Below are 13,176 nucleotides of genomic sequence, written 5' to 3'. Positions count from 1 at the left end.
CTCTGCCCCTCTGCCCCTCTGCCTCTGCCTCTGCCTCTCTGTCCCTCTGCCCCTCTGCCCCTCTGCACCTCTGCACCTCTGCCCCTCTGCCTCTCGGCCTCGGCCTCTGCCTCTGCTCCTCTGCCTCTGCCTCTCCCTCTCTGCCTCTGTCCCTCTGCCTTTCCCTCTGCCTCTACCTCTCTGCCTCTGCCTCTGCCTCTGCCTCTGCCTCTGCCTCTGCCCCTGCCTCTGCCTCTACCTCGACCTCTGCCTCTGCCTCTGCCCCTCTGCCTCTGCCTCTGCCTGTCCCTCTCTGCCTCTCTTCCTCTCTGGTTCTGGCCTCTGCCTCTGCCTCTGCCTCTGCCTCTGCTCCTCTGCCTCTCTGCCTCTCTGCCTCTCTGCCTCTCTGCCTCTGCCTCTCTCCCTCTCTGCCTCTGCCTCTCTGCCTCTCTGCCTCTGCCTCTCTGCCTCTCTGCCTCTGCCTCTGCTCCTCTGCCTCTGCTCCTCTGCCTCTGCCTCTCTGCCTCTCTGCCTCTCTGCCTCTCTGCCTCTCTGCCTCTCTGCCCCTCTGCCTCTGCCTCTGCTTCTGCCCCTCTGCCTCTGCCTCGGCTTCTCAGCCTCTGCCTCTGCTTCTCTGCCTCTGCCTCTGTCTCTGCCTCTCTGCCTCTCTACTTCTGCCCCTCTGCCTCTGGCTCTGCCTTGGCCTCTCTGCCTCTGCCTCTCCCTCCCTGCCTCTGCCCCTGCCTCTGCCTCTGCCTCTGCCTCTGCCTCTGCCTCTGCCTCTGCCCCTGCCTCTGCCTCTACCTCAACCTCTGCCTCTGCCTCTGCTCCTCTGCCTCTGCTCCTCTGCCTCTGCCTCTGCCTGTCTCTGCCTCTCTGCCTCTCCCTCTCTGCCTCTCTTCCTCTCTGGTTCTGGCCTCTGCCTCTCCCTCTGCCTCTGTCCCTCTGCCTCTGCCTCTCTGCCTCTTCCTCTGCCTGTGTCTCTGTCTGTGCCTCTGCCTCTGCCTCTGCCCCTCTCCTCTTCCTCTGCCTGTGCCTCTGTCTGTGCCTCTGCCTCTGCCCCTCTGCCTTTCCTTCTGCCTCTGCCTCTGCCTCTGCCTCTGTCTCTGCCTCTCTGCCTCTCTGCCTCTCTACTTCTGCCCCTCTGCCTCTGCCTCTGCCTTGGCCTCTCTGCCTCTGCCTCTGCCTCCCTGCCTCTGCCTCTGCCTCTGCCTCTGCCTCTGCCTCTGCCTCTCTGCCTCTCTACTTCTGCCCCTCTGCCTCTGCCTCTGCCTTGGCCTCTCTGCCTCTGCCTCTGCCTCCCTGCCTCTGCCTCTGCCTCTGCCTCTGCCTCTGCCTCTGCCTCTGCCTCTGCCTCGACCTCTGCCTCTGCCTCTGCCTCTGCTCCTCTGCCTCTGCTCCTCTGCCTCTCTGCCTCTCTGCCTCTGCTTCTGCCTCTGCCTCTGCCTCTGCCTCTGCCTTGGCCTCTCTGCCTCTGCCTCTGCCTCTGCCCCTCTGCCTCTGCTTCTCCCTCTCCCTCTCTGCCTCTCTTCCTCTCTGGTTCTGACCTCTGCCTCTGCCTCTGCCTCTGCCCCTGACTCTGCCTCTGCCTCTGCTTCTACCTCGACCTCTGCTTCTGCCTCTGCTCCTCTGCCTCTGCCTTCCCTTCTGCCTCTTCCTCTGCCTCTGCCTCTGCCTCTGCCTCTCCCTCTCCCTCTCTGACTCTCTTCCTCTCTGGTTCTGGCCTCTGCCTCTGCCCCTCTACCTCGACCTCTGCCTCTGCCTCTACCTCTGCCTCTGCTCCTCTGCCTCTGCCTCTGCCCCTCTGCCTTTCCCTTTGCCTCTGCCCCTCTGCCTCTGCCTCTGCCTCTACCTCTGCCTCTACCTCTCTCCCTCTGCCTCTCTGCCTCTACCTCGACCTCTGCCTCTGCCCCTCTACCTCTCTGACCCTCTGCCTCTGCCCTTCTGCCCTTCTGCCTCTGCCTCTGTCTCTGCCTCTCTTTCTCTCTGCCTCTCTGCCTCTGACTCTGCCCCTGACTCTGCCTCTGCCTCTGTCTCTGCCCCTCTGCCTCTTCCTCTGCCTGTGCCTCTGCCCCTCTGCCTTTCCTTCTGCCTCTGCCTCTGCCTCTGTCCCTCTGCCTCTGCCTCTCTGCCCCTCTGCCTCTGCCTCTTTGCCTCTCTGCCTCTGCCTCTCTGCCTCTCTGCCTCTCTGCCTCTCTGCCTCTCTGCCTCTCTGCCTCTCTGCCCCTCTGCTTCTGCCTCTGCTTCTGCCCCTCTGCCTCTGCCTTGGCCTCTCAGCCTCTGCCTCTGCCTCTCTGCCTCTGCCTCTGTCTCTGCCTCTCTGCCTCCCTACTTCTGCCCCTCTGCCTCTGCCTCTGCCTTGGCCTCTCTGCCTCTGCCTCTCCCTCCCTGCCTCTGCCCCTGCCTCTGCCTCTGCCTCTGCCTCTGCCTCTGCCTCTGCCTCTGCCTCTGCCTCTGCCCCTGCCTCTGCCTCTACCTGGACCTCTGCCTCTGCCCCTCTGCCTCTGCCTGTCTCTGCCTCTCTGCCTCTGCCTCTGCCTCTGCCTCTCCCTCTGCCTCTCTTCCTCTCTGGTTCTGGCCTCTGCCTCTGCCTCTGCCTCTGCTCCTCTGCCTCTGCTTCTCTGCCTGCCTCTCTGCCTCTCTGCCTCTCTGCCTCTCTGCCCCTCTGCCTCTGCCTCTGCCTCTGCCTATGCCTCTGCCTCGACCTCTGCCTCTGCCTCTGCTCCTCTGCCTCTGCCTCTCTGCCTCTCTGCCTCTGCTTCTGCCTCTGCCTTGGCCTCTCTGCCTCTGCCTCTGCCCCTGCCCCGCTGCCTCTGCTTCTCCCTCTCCCTCTCTGCCTCTCTTCCTCTCTGGTTCTGACCTCTGCCTCTGCCTCTGCCCCTGATCTGCCTCTGCCTCTGCCTCTGCTTCTACCTCGACCTCTGCCTCTGCCTCTGCCTCGGCCTCTCTGCCTCTGCCTCTGCCCCTCTGCCTCTGCCTCTGCCTCTCTGCCTCTGCCTCTGCTCCTCTGCCTCTGCTTCTCTGCCTGCCTCTCTGCCTCTCTGCCTCTCTGCCTCTCTGCCCCTCTGCCTCTGCCTCTGCCTCTGCCTATGCCTCTGCCTCGACCTCTGCCTCTGCCTCTGCTCCTCTGCCTCTGCCTCTCTGCCTCTCTGCCTCTGCTTCTGCCTCTGCCTTGGCCTCTCTGCCTCTGCCTCTGCCCCTGCCCCGCTGCCTCTGCTTCTCCCTCTCCCTCTCTGCCTCTCTTCCTCTCTGGTTCTGACCTCTGCCTCTGCCTCTGCCCCTGATCTGCCTCTGCCTCTGCCTCTGCTTCTACCTCGACCTCTGCCTCTGCCTCTGCCTCGGCCTCTCTGCCTCTGCCTCTGCCCCTCTGCCTCTGCCTCTGCCTCTGCCTCTCTGCCTCTGTCTCTGCCTCTCTGCCTCTCTACTTCTGCCCCTCTGCCTCTGCCTCTGCCTTGGCCTCTCTGCCTCTGCCTCTGCCTCCCTGCCTCTGCCTCTGCCTCTGCCTCTGCCTCTGCCTCGACCTCTGCCTCTGCCTCTGCTCTTCTGCCTCTGCCTCTCTGCCCCTGCCTCTGCCTCTACCTCGACCTCTGCTTCTGCCTCTGCTCCTCTGCCTCTGCCTTCCCTTCTGCCTCTTCCTCTGCCTCTGCCTCTGCCTTCCCCTCTGCCTCTGCCTCTGTCTGTGCCTCTGCCTCTGCCTCTCTGCCCCTCTGCCCCTCTGCCTCTGCCTCTGCCTCTGCCCCTCTACCTAGGCCTCTGGCTCTGCCTCTGCCTCTCTGCCTCTCTGCCTCCACCCCTCTGCCTCTGCCTCTCTGCCTCTGCCTCCTCCTCTGCCTCTGCCTCGACCTCGACTTCTGCCTCTGCCTCTGCTCCTCTGCCTCTGCCTGCCTCTCTGCCTCTGTCCCTCTGCCTTTCCCTCTGCCTCTACCTCTCTGCCTCTGCCTCTGCCTCTGCCCCTGCCTCTGCCTCTGCCTCTACCTCGACCTCTGCCTCTGCCTCTGCCCCTCTGCCTCTGCCTCTCCCTCTCTGCCTCTCTTCCTCTCTGGTTCTGGCCTCTGCCTCTGCCCCTGCCTCTGCCTCTGCCTCTGCCTCTGCTCCTCTGCCTCTGCCTCTGCCTCTCTGCCTCTCTGCCTCTCTGCCTCTGCTCCTCTGCCTCTCTGCCTCTCTGCCCCTCTGCCCCTCTGCCTCACTGCCTCTCTGCCCCTCTGCCCCTCTGCCCCTCTGCCCCTCTGCCCCTCTGCCCCTCTGCCTCTGCCTCTGCCTCTGCCCCTCTACCTAGGCCTCTGGCTCTGCCTCTGCCTCTCTGCCTCTCTGCCTCCACCCCTCTGCCTCTGCCTCTCTGCCTCTGCCTCCTCCTCTGCCTCTGCCTCGAACTCTGCCTCTGCCTTGACCTCGACTTCTGCCTCTGCCTCTGCTCCTCTGCCTCTGCCTGCCTCTCTGCCTCTGTCCCTCTGCCTTTCCCTCTGCCTCTACCTCTCTGCCTCTGCCTCTGCCTCTGCCCCTGCCCCTGCCTCTGCCTCTACCTCGACCTCTGCCTCTGCCTCTGCCCCTCTGCCTCTGCCTCTCCCTCTCTTGCCTCTCTTCCTCTCTGGTTCTGGCCTCTGCCTCTGCCCCTGCCTCTGCCTCTGCCTCTGCCTCTGCTCCTCTGCCTCTGCCTCTGCCTCTGCCTCTGCCTCTCTGCCTCTCTGCCTCTCTGCCTCTGCTCCTCTGCCTCTCTGCCTCTCTGCCCCTCTGCCCCTCTGCCTCACTGCCTCTCTGCCCCTCTGCCCCTCTGCCCCTCTGCCCCTCTGCCCCTCTGCCCCTCTGCCCCTCTGCCTCTCTGCCTCTCTGCCTCTGCCTCTCTGCCTCTCTGCCTCTCTGCCTCTCTGCCTCTGCCTCTCTGCCTCTCTGCCTCTCTGCCTCTGCCTCTCTGCCTCTCTGCCTCTGCCCCTCTGCCTCTCTGCCTCTGCCTCTCTGCCTCTCTGCCTCTGTCTCTCTGCCTCTCTGCCTCTCTGCAGCTCTGCCTCTCTGCCTCTCTGCCTCTCTGCCCCTCTGCCTCTCTGCCCCTCTGCCTCTACCTTTCTGCCTCTGCCTCTCTGCCTCTGCCTCTGCCTCTGCTCCTCTGCCTCTGCCTCTGCCTGCTGCCTCTCTGCCTCTCTGCCTCTCTGCCTCTCTGCCTCTCTGCCTCTCTGCCTCTCTGCCCCTCTGCCTCTGCTTCTGCCTCTGCTTCTGCCCCTCTGCCTCTGCCTCTCTGCCTCTGCCTCTGTCTCTGCCTCTCTGCCTCCCTACTTCTGCCCCTCTGCCTCTGCCTCTGCCTTGGCCTCTCTGCCTCTGCCTCTGCCTCCCTGCCTCTGCCCCTGCCTCTGCCTCTGCCTCTGCCTCTGCCTCTGCCTCTGCCTCTGCCTCTGCCCCTGCCTCTGCCTCTACCTCAACCTCTGCTCCTCTGCCTCTGCTCCTCTGCCTCTGCCTCTGCCTGTCTCTGCCTCTCTGCCTCTCCCTCTCTGCCTCTCTTCCTCTCTGGTTCTGGCCTCTGCCTCTGCCTCTGCCCCTCTGCCTCTGCCTGTCTCTGCCTCTCTGCCTCTGCCTCTGCCTCTCCCTCTGCCTCTCTTCCTCTCTGGTTCTGGCCTCTGCCTCTGCCTCTGCCTCTGCCTCTGCTCCTCTGCCTCTCTTGCCTCTCTGCCTCTCTGCCTCTCTGCCTCTCTGCCTCTCTGCCTCTCTGCCTCTCTGCCTCTCTGCCCCTCTGCCTCTGCCTCTGCCTCTCTTCCTCTCTGGTTCTGGCCTCTGCCTCTGCCTCTGCCTCTGCCTCTGCTCCTCTGCCTCTGCCTCTCTGCCTCTCTGCCTCTCTGCCTCTCTGCCTCACTGCCTCTCTGCCCCTCTGCCCCTCTGCCCCTCTGCCCCTCTGCCCCTCTGCCCCTCTGCCCCTCTGCCTCTCTGCCTCTCTGCCTCTGCCTCTCTGCCTCTCTGCCTCTCTGCCTCTGCTCCTCTGCCTCTCTGCCCCTCTGCCCCTCTGCCCCTCTGCCCCTCTGCCCCTCTGCCCCTCTGCCCCTCTGCCTCTCTGCCTCTGCCTCTCTGCCTCTCTGCCTCTGCCCCTTTGCCTCTCTGCCTCTGCCTCTCTGCCTCTCTGCCTCTGCCTCTCTGCCTCTCTGCCTCTCTGCAGCTCTGCCTCTCTGCCTCTCTGCCTCTCTTCCCCTCTGCCTCTACCTCTCTGCCTCTGCCTCTCTGCCTCTGCCTCTGCCTCTGCCTCTGCTCCTCTGCCTCTGCCTGCTGCCTCTCTGCCTCTCTGCCTCTCTGCCTCTCTGCCTCTCTGCCTCTCTGCCTCTCTGCCTCTCTGCCTCTCTGCCCCTCTGCCTCTGCTTCTGCCCCTCTGCCTCTGCCTCTCTGCCTCTGCCTCTGCCTCTGTCTCTGCCTCTCTGCCTCCCTACTTCTGCCCCTCTGCCTCTGCCTCTGCCTCTGCCTCTGCCTCTGCCTTGGCCTCTCTGCCTCTGCCTCCCTGCCTCTGCCCCTGCCTCTGCCTCTGCCTCTGCCTCTGCCTCTGCCTCTGCCTCTGCCTCTGCCCCTGCCTCTGCCTCTACCTGGACTTCTGCCTCTGCCTCTGCCCCTCTGCCTCTGCCTGTCTCTGCCTCTCTGCCTCTGCCTCTGCCTCTCCCTCTGCCTCTCTTCCACTCTGGTTCTGGCCTCTGCCTCTGCCTCTGTCTCTGCCTCTGCTCCTCTGCCTCTCTGCCTCTCTGCCTCTCTGCCTCTCTGCCTCTCTGCCTCTCTGCCTCTCTGCCTCTCTGCCCCTCTGCCTCTGCCCTTCTGCCCTTCTGCCTCTGTCTCTGCCTCTCTGCCTCTGCTTCTGCCTCTCTGCTTCTGCCCCTCTGCCGCTGCCTCTGCCCTTCTGCCTCTGCCTCTGCCCCTGACTCTGCCTCTGCCTCTGCCTCTGCCTGTGCCTCTGTCTGTGCCTCTGCCTCTGCCCCTCTGCCTTTTCCTCTGCCTCTGCCTCTGCCTCTGCCTCTCCCTCTCCCTCTCTGACTCTCTTCCTCTCTGGTTCTGGCCTCTGCCTCTGTCCCTCTACCTCGACCTCTGCCTCTGCCCCTCTGCCTTTCCCTCTGCCTCTGCCCCTCTGCCTCTGCCTCTGCCTCTGCCTCTCTGCCTCTGCCTCTTTCTCTGCCTCTCTACTTCTGCCCCTCTGCCTCTGCCTCTGCCTCTGCCTTGGCCTCTCTACCTCTGCCTCTGCCTCCCTGCCTCTGCCTCTGCCTCTGCCTCTGGCTCTGCCTCTGCTCCTCTACCTCTGCCTCTGCCTCTGCCTCGACCTCTGCCTCTGCCTCTGCCTCTCCCTCTCTGCCTCCCTGCCTCTGCTTCTGCCTCTGCCTCTGCCTCTGCCTCTGCCTCTGCCTCTGCCTCTGCCTCCGCCGTGGCCTCTCTGCCTCTGCCTCTGCCCCTCTGCCTCTGCTTCTCCCTCTCCCTCTCTGCCTCTCTTCTTCTCTGGTTCTGACCTCTGCCTCTGCCTCTGCCCCTGACTCTGCCTCTGCCTCTGCCTCGACCTCTGCTTCTGCCTCTGCTCCTCTGCCTCTGCCTTCCCCTCTGCCTCTGCCTCTGCCTCTCTGCCCCCCTGCCACTCTGCCCCTCTGCCTCTCTGCCTCTGCCCCTCTGCCTTTCTGCCTCTCTGCCTCGGCCTATGCCTCTGCCTCTGCCTCTGCCTCTCTGCCCCTCTGCCCCTCTGCCCCTCTGCCTCTCTGCCCCTCTGCCTCTCTGCCTCTCTGCCTCGGCCTATGCCTCTGCCTCTGCCTCTGCCTCTGCCCCTCTACCTGGGCCTCTGGCTCTGCCTCTGCCTCTCTGCCTCTCTGACTCCGCCCCTCTGCCTCTGCCTCTCTGCCTCTGCCTCTTCCTCTGCCTCGACCTCTGCCTCTGCCTTGACCTCGACTTCTGCCTCTGCCTCTGCTCCTCTGCCTCTGCCTGCCTCTCTGCCTCTGTCCCTCTGCCTTTCCCTCTGCCTCTACCTCTCTGCCTCTCCCTCTCTGCCTCTGCCTCTGCCTTGACCTCGACTTCTGCCTCTGCCTCTGCTCCTCTGCCTCTGCCTGCCTCTCTGCCTCTGTCCCTCTGCCTTTCCCTCTGCCTCTACCTCTCTGCCTCTGCCTCTCTGCCTCTGCCTCTCTGCCTCTCTGCCTCTCTTCCTCTCTGGTTCTGGCCTCTGCCTCTGCCTCTGCCTCTGTCTCTGCTCCTCTGCCTCTGCCTCTCTGCCTCTCTGCCTCTCTGCCTCTCTGCCTCTCTGCCCCTCTGCCTCTCTGCCTCTCTGGCCCTCTGCCTCTGCCTCTGCCTCTGCCTCGACCTCTGCCTCTGCCTCTGCTCCTCTGCCTCTGCCTCTCTGCCTCTCTGCCTCTGCTTCTGCCTCTGCCTTGGCCTCTCTGCCTCTGCCTCTGCCCCTCTGCCTCTGCTTCTCCCTCTCCCTCTCTGCCTCTCTTCCTCTCTGGTTCTGACCTCTGCCTCTGCCTCTGCCCCTGATCTGCCTCTGCCTCTGCCTCTGCTTCTACCTCGACCTCTGCTTCTGCCTCTGCTCCTCTGCCTCTTCCTTCCCTTCTGCCTTTTCCTCTGCCTCTGCCTCTGCCTCTGCCTCTCCCTCTCCCTCTCTGACTCTCTTCCTCTCTGGTTCTGGCCTCTGCCTCTGCCCCTCTACCTCGACCTCTGCCTCTGCCTCTGCTCCTCTGCCTCTGCCTCTGCCCCTCTGCCTTTCCCTCTGCCTCTGCCCCTCTGCCTCTGCCTCTACCTCTGCCTCTACCTCTCTCCCTCTGCCTCTCTGCCTCTACCTCGACCTCTGCCTCTGCCCCTCTACCTCTCTGACCCTCTGCCTCTGCCCTTCTGCCCTTCTGCCTCTGCCTCTGTCTCAGCCTCTCTTTCTCTCTGCCTCTCTGCCTCTGCTTCTGCCTCTCTGCTTCTGCCCCTCTGCCTCTGCCTCTGCCCCTCTGCCTCTTCCTCTGCCTGTGCCTCTGTCTGTGCCTCTGCCTCTGCCTCTCTGCCCCTCTGCCTCTGCCTCTGCCTCTCTGCCTCTCTGCCTCTGCTTCTGCCCCTCTGCCTCTGCCCCTCTGCCTCTGCCTCTCTGCCCCTCTGCCTCTGCCTCTGCCCCTGCCTCTGCCTCTGCCCCTGCCTCGGCCTCTGCGTCTACCTCGACCTCTGCCTCTGCCTCTGCCCCTCTGCCTCTTCCTCTGCCTGTGCCTCTGTCTGTGCCTCTGCCTCTGCCCCTCTGCCTTTCCTTCTGCCTCTGCCTCTGCCCCTCTGCCTCTGCCTCTCTGCCTCTCTGCCTCTGCCTCTCTGCCCCTCTGCCTCTGCCTCTGCCTCTGCCTCTCTGCCTCTCTGCCTCTGCCTCTGTTTCTGCCTCTCTGCCTCTCTACTTCTGCCCCTCTGCCTCTGCCTCTGCCTTGGCCTCTCTGCCTCTGCCTCTGCCTCCCTGCCTCTGCCTCTGCCTCTGCCTCTGCCTCTGCCTCTGCCTCTGCCTTGGCCTCTCTGCCTCTGCCTCTGCCCCTCTGCCTCTGCTTCTCCCTCTCCCTCTGCTTCTCCCTCTCCCTCTCTGCCTCTCTTCCTCTCTGGTTCTTACCTCTGCCTCTGCCTCTGCCCCTGACTCTGCCTCTGCCTCTGCCTCTCCCTCTCCCTCTCCCTCTCCCTCTCTGACTCTCTTCCTCTCTGGTTCTGGCCTCTGCCTCTGCCCCTCTACCTCGACCTCTGCCTCTGCCTCTGCCCTTGCCTCTGCCTCTGCTCCTCTGCCTCTCTGCCTCTCTGCCTCTGCCTCTCTGCCTCTCTGCCTCTGCCTCTCTCCCTCTCTGCCTCTGCCTCTCTGCCTCTCTGCCTCTGCCTCTGCTCCTCTGCTTCTGCCTCTCTGCCTCTCTGCCTCTCTGCCTCTCTGCCCCTCTGCCTCTGCCTCTGCTTCTGCTTCTGCCCCTCTGCCTCTGCCTCGGCTTCTCAGCCTCTGCCTCTGCTTCTCTGCCTCTGCCCCTGTCTCTGCCTCTCTGCCTCTCTACTTCTGCCCCTCTGCCTCTGGCTCTGCCTTGGTCTCTCTGCCTCTGCCTCTGCCTCTGCCTCTGCCTCTGCCTCTGCCTCTGCCTCTGCCTCTGCCTCTGGCTCTGCCTCTGCCTCTGCCTCTGCCTCTGCCTCTGCCTCTGCCCCTGCCTCTGCCTCTACCTCAACCTCTGCTCCTCTGCCTCTGCTCCTCTGCCTCTGCCTCTGCCTGTCTCTGCCTCTCTGCCTCTCCCTCTCTGCCTCTCTTCCTCTCTGGTTCTGGCCTCTGCCTCTGCCTCTGCCTCTGTCCCTCTGCCTCTGCCTCTGGCTCTGCCTTGGTCTCTCTGCCTCTGCCTCTGCCTCTGCCTCTGCCTCTGCCTCTGCCTCTGCCTCTGCCTCTGCCTCTGCCTCTGCCTCTGCCTCTGCCTCTGCCCCTGCCCCTGCCTCTGCCTCTACCTCAACCTCTGCCTCTGCTCCTCTGCCTCTGCCTCTGCCTGTCTCTGCCTCTCTGCCTCTCCCTCTCTGCCTCTCTTCCTCTCTGGTTCTCGCCTCTGCCTCTGCCTCTGCCTCTGCTCCTCTGCCTCTCTGCCTCTCTGCCTCTCTGCCTCTCTGCCTCTCTGCCTCTCTGCCCCTCTGCCTCTGCCTCTGCCTCTGCCTCTGCCTTGACCTCTGCCTCTGCCTCTAATCCTCTGCCTCTGCCTCTCTGCCTCTCTGCCTCTGCTTCTGCCTCTGCCTTGTCCTCTCTGCCTCTGCCTCTGCCCCTCTGCCTCTGCTTCTCCCTCTCCCTCTCTGCCTCTCTTCCTCTCTGGTTCTGACCTCTGCCTCTGACTCTGCCCCTGACTCTGCCTCTGCCTCTGCCTCTGCCTCTGCCTCTACCTCGACCTCTGCTTCTGCCTCTGCTCCTCTGCCTCTGCCTTCCCTTCTGCCTCTGCCTCTGCCTCTGCCTCTGCCTCTGCCTCTGCCTTTTCCTCTGCCTCTGCCTCTGCCTCTGCCTCTCCCTCTCCCTCTCTGACTCTCTTCCTCTCTGGTTCTGGCCTCTGCCTCTGCCTCTGCCCCTCTACCTCGACCTCTGCCTCTGCCTCTGCCTCTGATCCTCTGCCTCTGCCTCTGCCCCTTTGCCTTTCCCTCTGCCTCTGCCCCTCTGCCTCTGCCTCTACCTCTGCCTCTACCTCTCTCCCTCTGCCTCTCTGCCTCTACCTCGACCTCTGCCTCTGCCCCTCTACCTCTCTGACACTCTGCCTCTGCCCTTCTGCCCTTCTGCCTCTGCCTGTCTCTGCCTCTCTGCCTCTCCCTCTCTGCCTCTCTTCCTCTCTGGTTCTGGCCTCTGCCTCTGCCTCTGCCTCTGTCCCTCTGCCTCTGCCTCTGGCTCTGCCTTGGTCTCTCTGCCTCTGCCTCTGCCTCTGCCTCTGCCTCTGCCTCTGCCTCTGCCTCTGCCTCTGCCTCTGCCTCTGCCCCTGCCCCTGCCTCTGCCTCTACCTCAACCTCTGCCTCTGCTCCTCTGCCTCTGCCTCTGCCTGTCTCTGCCTCTCTGCCTCTCCCTCTCTGCCTCTCTTCCTCTCTGGTTCTCGCCTCTGCCTCTGCCTCTGCCTCTGCTCCTCTGCCTCTCTGCCTCTCTGCCTCTCTGCCTCTCTGCCTCTCTGCCTCTCTGCCCCTCTGCCTCTGCCTCTGCCTCTGCCTCTGCCTTGACCTCTGCCTCTGCCTCTAATCCTCTGCCTCTGCCTCTCTGCCTCTCTGCCTCTGCTTCTGCCTCTGCCTTGTCCTCTCTGCCTCTGCCTCTGCCCCTCTGCCTCTGCTTCTCCCTCTCCCTCTCTGCCTCTCTTCCTCTCTGGTTCTGACCTCTGCCTCTGACTCTGCCCCTGACTCTGCCTCTGCCTCTGCCTCTGCCTCTACCTCGACCTCTGCTTCTGCCTCTGCTCCTCTGCCTCTGCCTTCCCTTCTGCCTCTGCCTCTGCCTCTGCCTCTGCCTCTGCCTCTGCCTTTTCCTCTGCCTCTGCCTCTGCCTCTGCCTCTCCCTCTCCCTCTCTGACTCTCTTCCTCTCTGGTTCTGGCCTCTGCCTCTGCCTCTGCCCCTCTACCTCGACCTCTGCCTCTGCCTCTGCCTCTGATCCTCTGCCTCTGCCTCTGCCCCTTTGCCTTTCCCTCTGCCTCTGCCCCTCTGCCTCTGCCTCTGCCTGTGCCTCTGCCCCTGACTCTGCCTCTGCCTCTGCCTCTGCCCCTCTGCCTCTTCCTCTGCCTGTGCCTCTGTCTGTGCCTCTGCCTCTGCCCCTCTGCCTTTCCTTCTGCCTCTGCCTCTGCCTCTGCCCCTCTGCCTCTCTGCCCCTCTGCCTCTGCCTCTGCCTCTGCCTCTCTGCCTCTCTACTTCTGCCCCTCTGCCTCTGCCTCTGCCTTGGCCTCTCTGCCTCTGCCTCTGCCTCCCTGCCTCTGCCTCTGCCTCTGCCTCTGCCTCTGCCTCTGCCTCGACCTCTGCCTCTGCCTCTGCTCCTCTGCCTCTGCCTCTCTGCCCCTGCCTCTGCCTCTACCTCGACCTCTGCTTCTGCCTCTGCTCCTCTGCCTCTGCCTTCCCTTCTGCCTCTTCCTCTGCCTCTGCCTCTGCCTTCCCCTCTGCCTCTGCCTCTGTCTGTGCCTCTGCCTCTGCCTCTCTGCCCCTCTGCCCCTCTACCTAGGCCTCTGGCTCTGCCTCTGCCTCTCTGCCTCTCTGCCTCCACCCCTCTGCCTCTGCCTCTCTGCCTCTGCCTCCTCCTCTGCCTCTGCCTCGACCTCGACTTCTGCCTCTGCCTCTGCTCCTCTGCCTCTGCCTGCCTCTCTGCCTCTGTCCCTCTGCCTTTCCCTCTGCCTCTACCTCTCTGCCTCTGCCTCTGCCTCTGCCCCTGCCCCTGCCTCTGCCTCTACCTCGACCTCTGCCTCTGCCTCTGCCCCTCTGCCTCTGCCTCTCCCTCTCTGCCTCTCTTCCTCTCTGGTTCTGGCCTCTGCCTCTGCCCCTGCCTCTGCCTCTGCCTCTGCCTCTGCCTCTGCTCCTCTGCCTCTGCCTCTGCCTCTGCCTCTCTGCCTCTCTGCCTCTGCTCCTCTGCCTCTCTGCCTCTCTGCCCCTCTGCCCCTCTGCCTCACTGCCTCTCTGCCCCTCTGCCCCTCTGCCCCTCTGCCCCTCTGCCCCTCTGCCCCTCTGCCCCTCTGCCTCTCTGCCTCTCTGCCTCTGCCTCTCTGCCTCTCTGCCTCTCTGCCTCTGCCTCTCTGCCTCTCTGCCTCTGCCCCTCTGCC

At 64.3% G+C, this 13,176-nt stretch overlaps 1 protein-coding gene and 1 long non-coding RNA gene across 2 annotated transcripts in view; both read right to left on the bottom strand.

Annotated features, from left to right (window-relative positions):
* The window catches only part of Atg4a (autophagy related 4A cysteine peptidase), a gene marked incomplete at its 5' end in the record, with an annotated part of 79,724 nt that overhangs the window by 12,983 nt on the left and 53,565 nt on the right, over positions 1 to 13,176 (bottom strand). The window lies entirely within an intron of this gene.
* Positions 402 to 11,907, bottom strand: LOC127675682 (uncharacterized). Its single transcript, XR_007975505.1, has 2 exons — positions 11,404 to 11,907; positions 402 to 795 (listed from the first exon to the last, which is right to left on the bottom strand). It is a non-coding gene; the product is annotated as an uncharacterized LOC127675682 (long non-coding RNA).

The sequence above is a fragment of the Apodemus sylvaticus genome, chromosome X (assembly GCF_947179515.1).
Source record: "Apodemus sylvaticus chromosome X, mApoSyl1.1, whole genome shotgun sequence".
In the NCBI taxonomy this organism is placed as follows: domain Eukaryota; kingdom Metazoa; phylum Chordata; class Mammalia; order Rodentia; family Muridae; genus Apodemus; species Apodemus sylvaticus.
Note: the sequence above shows the minus strand (reverse complement) of the source record. Positions and strands in the feature narration are given on the sequence as shown.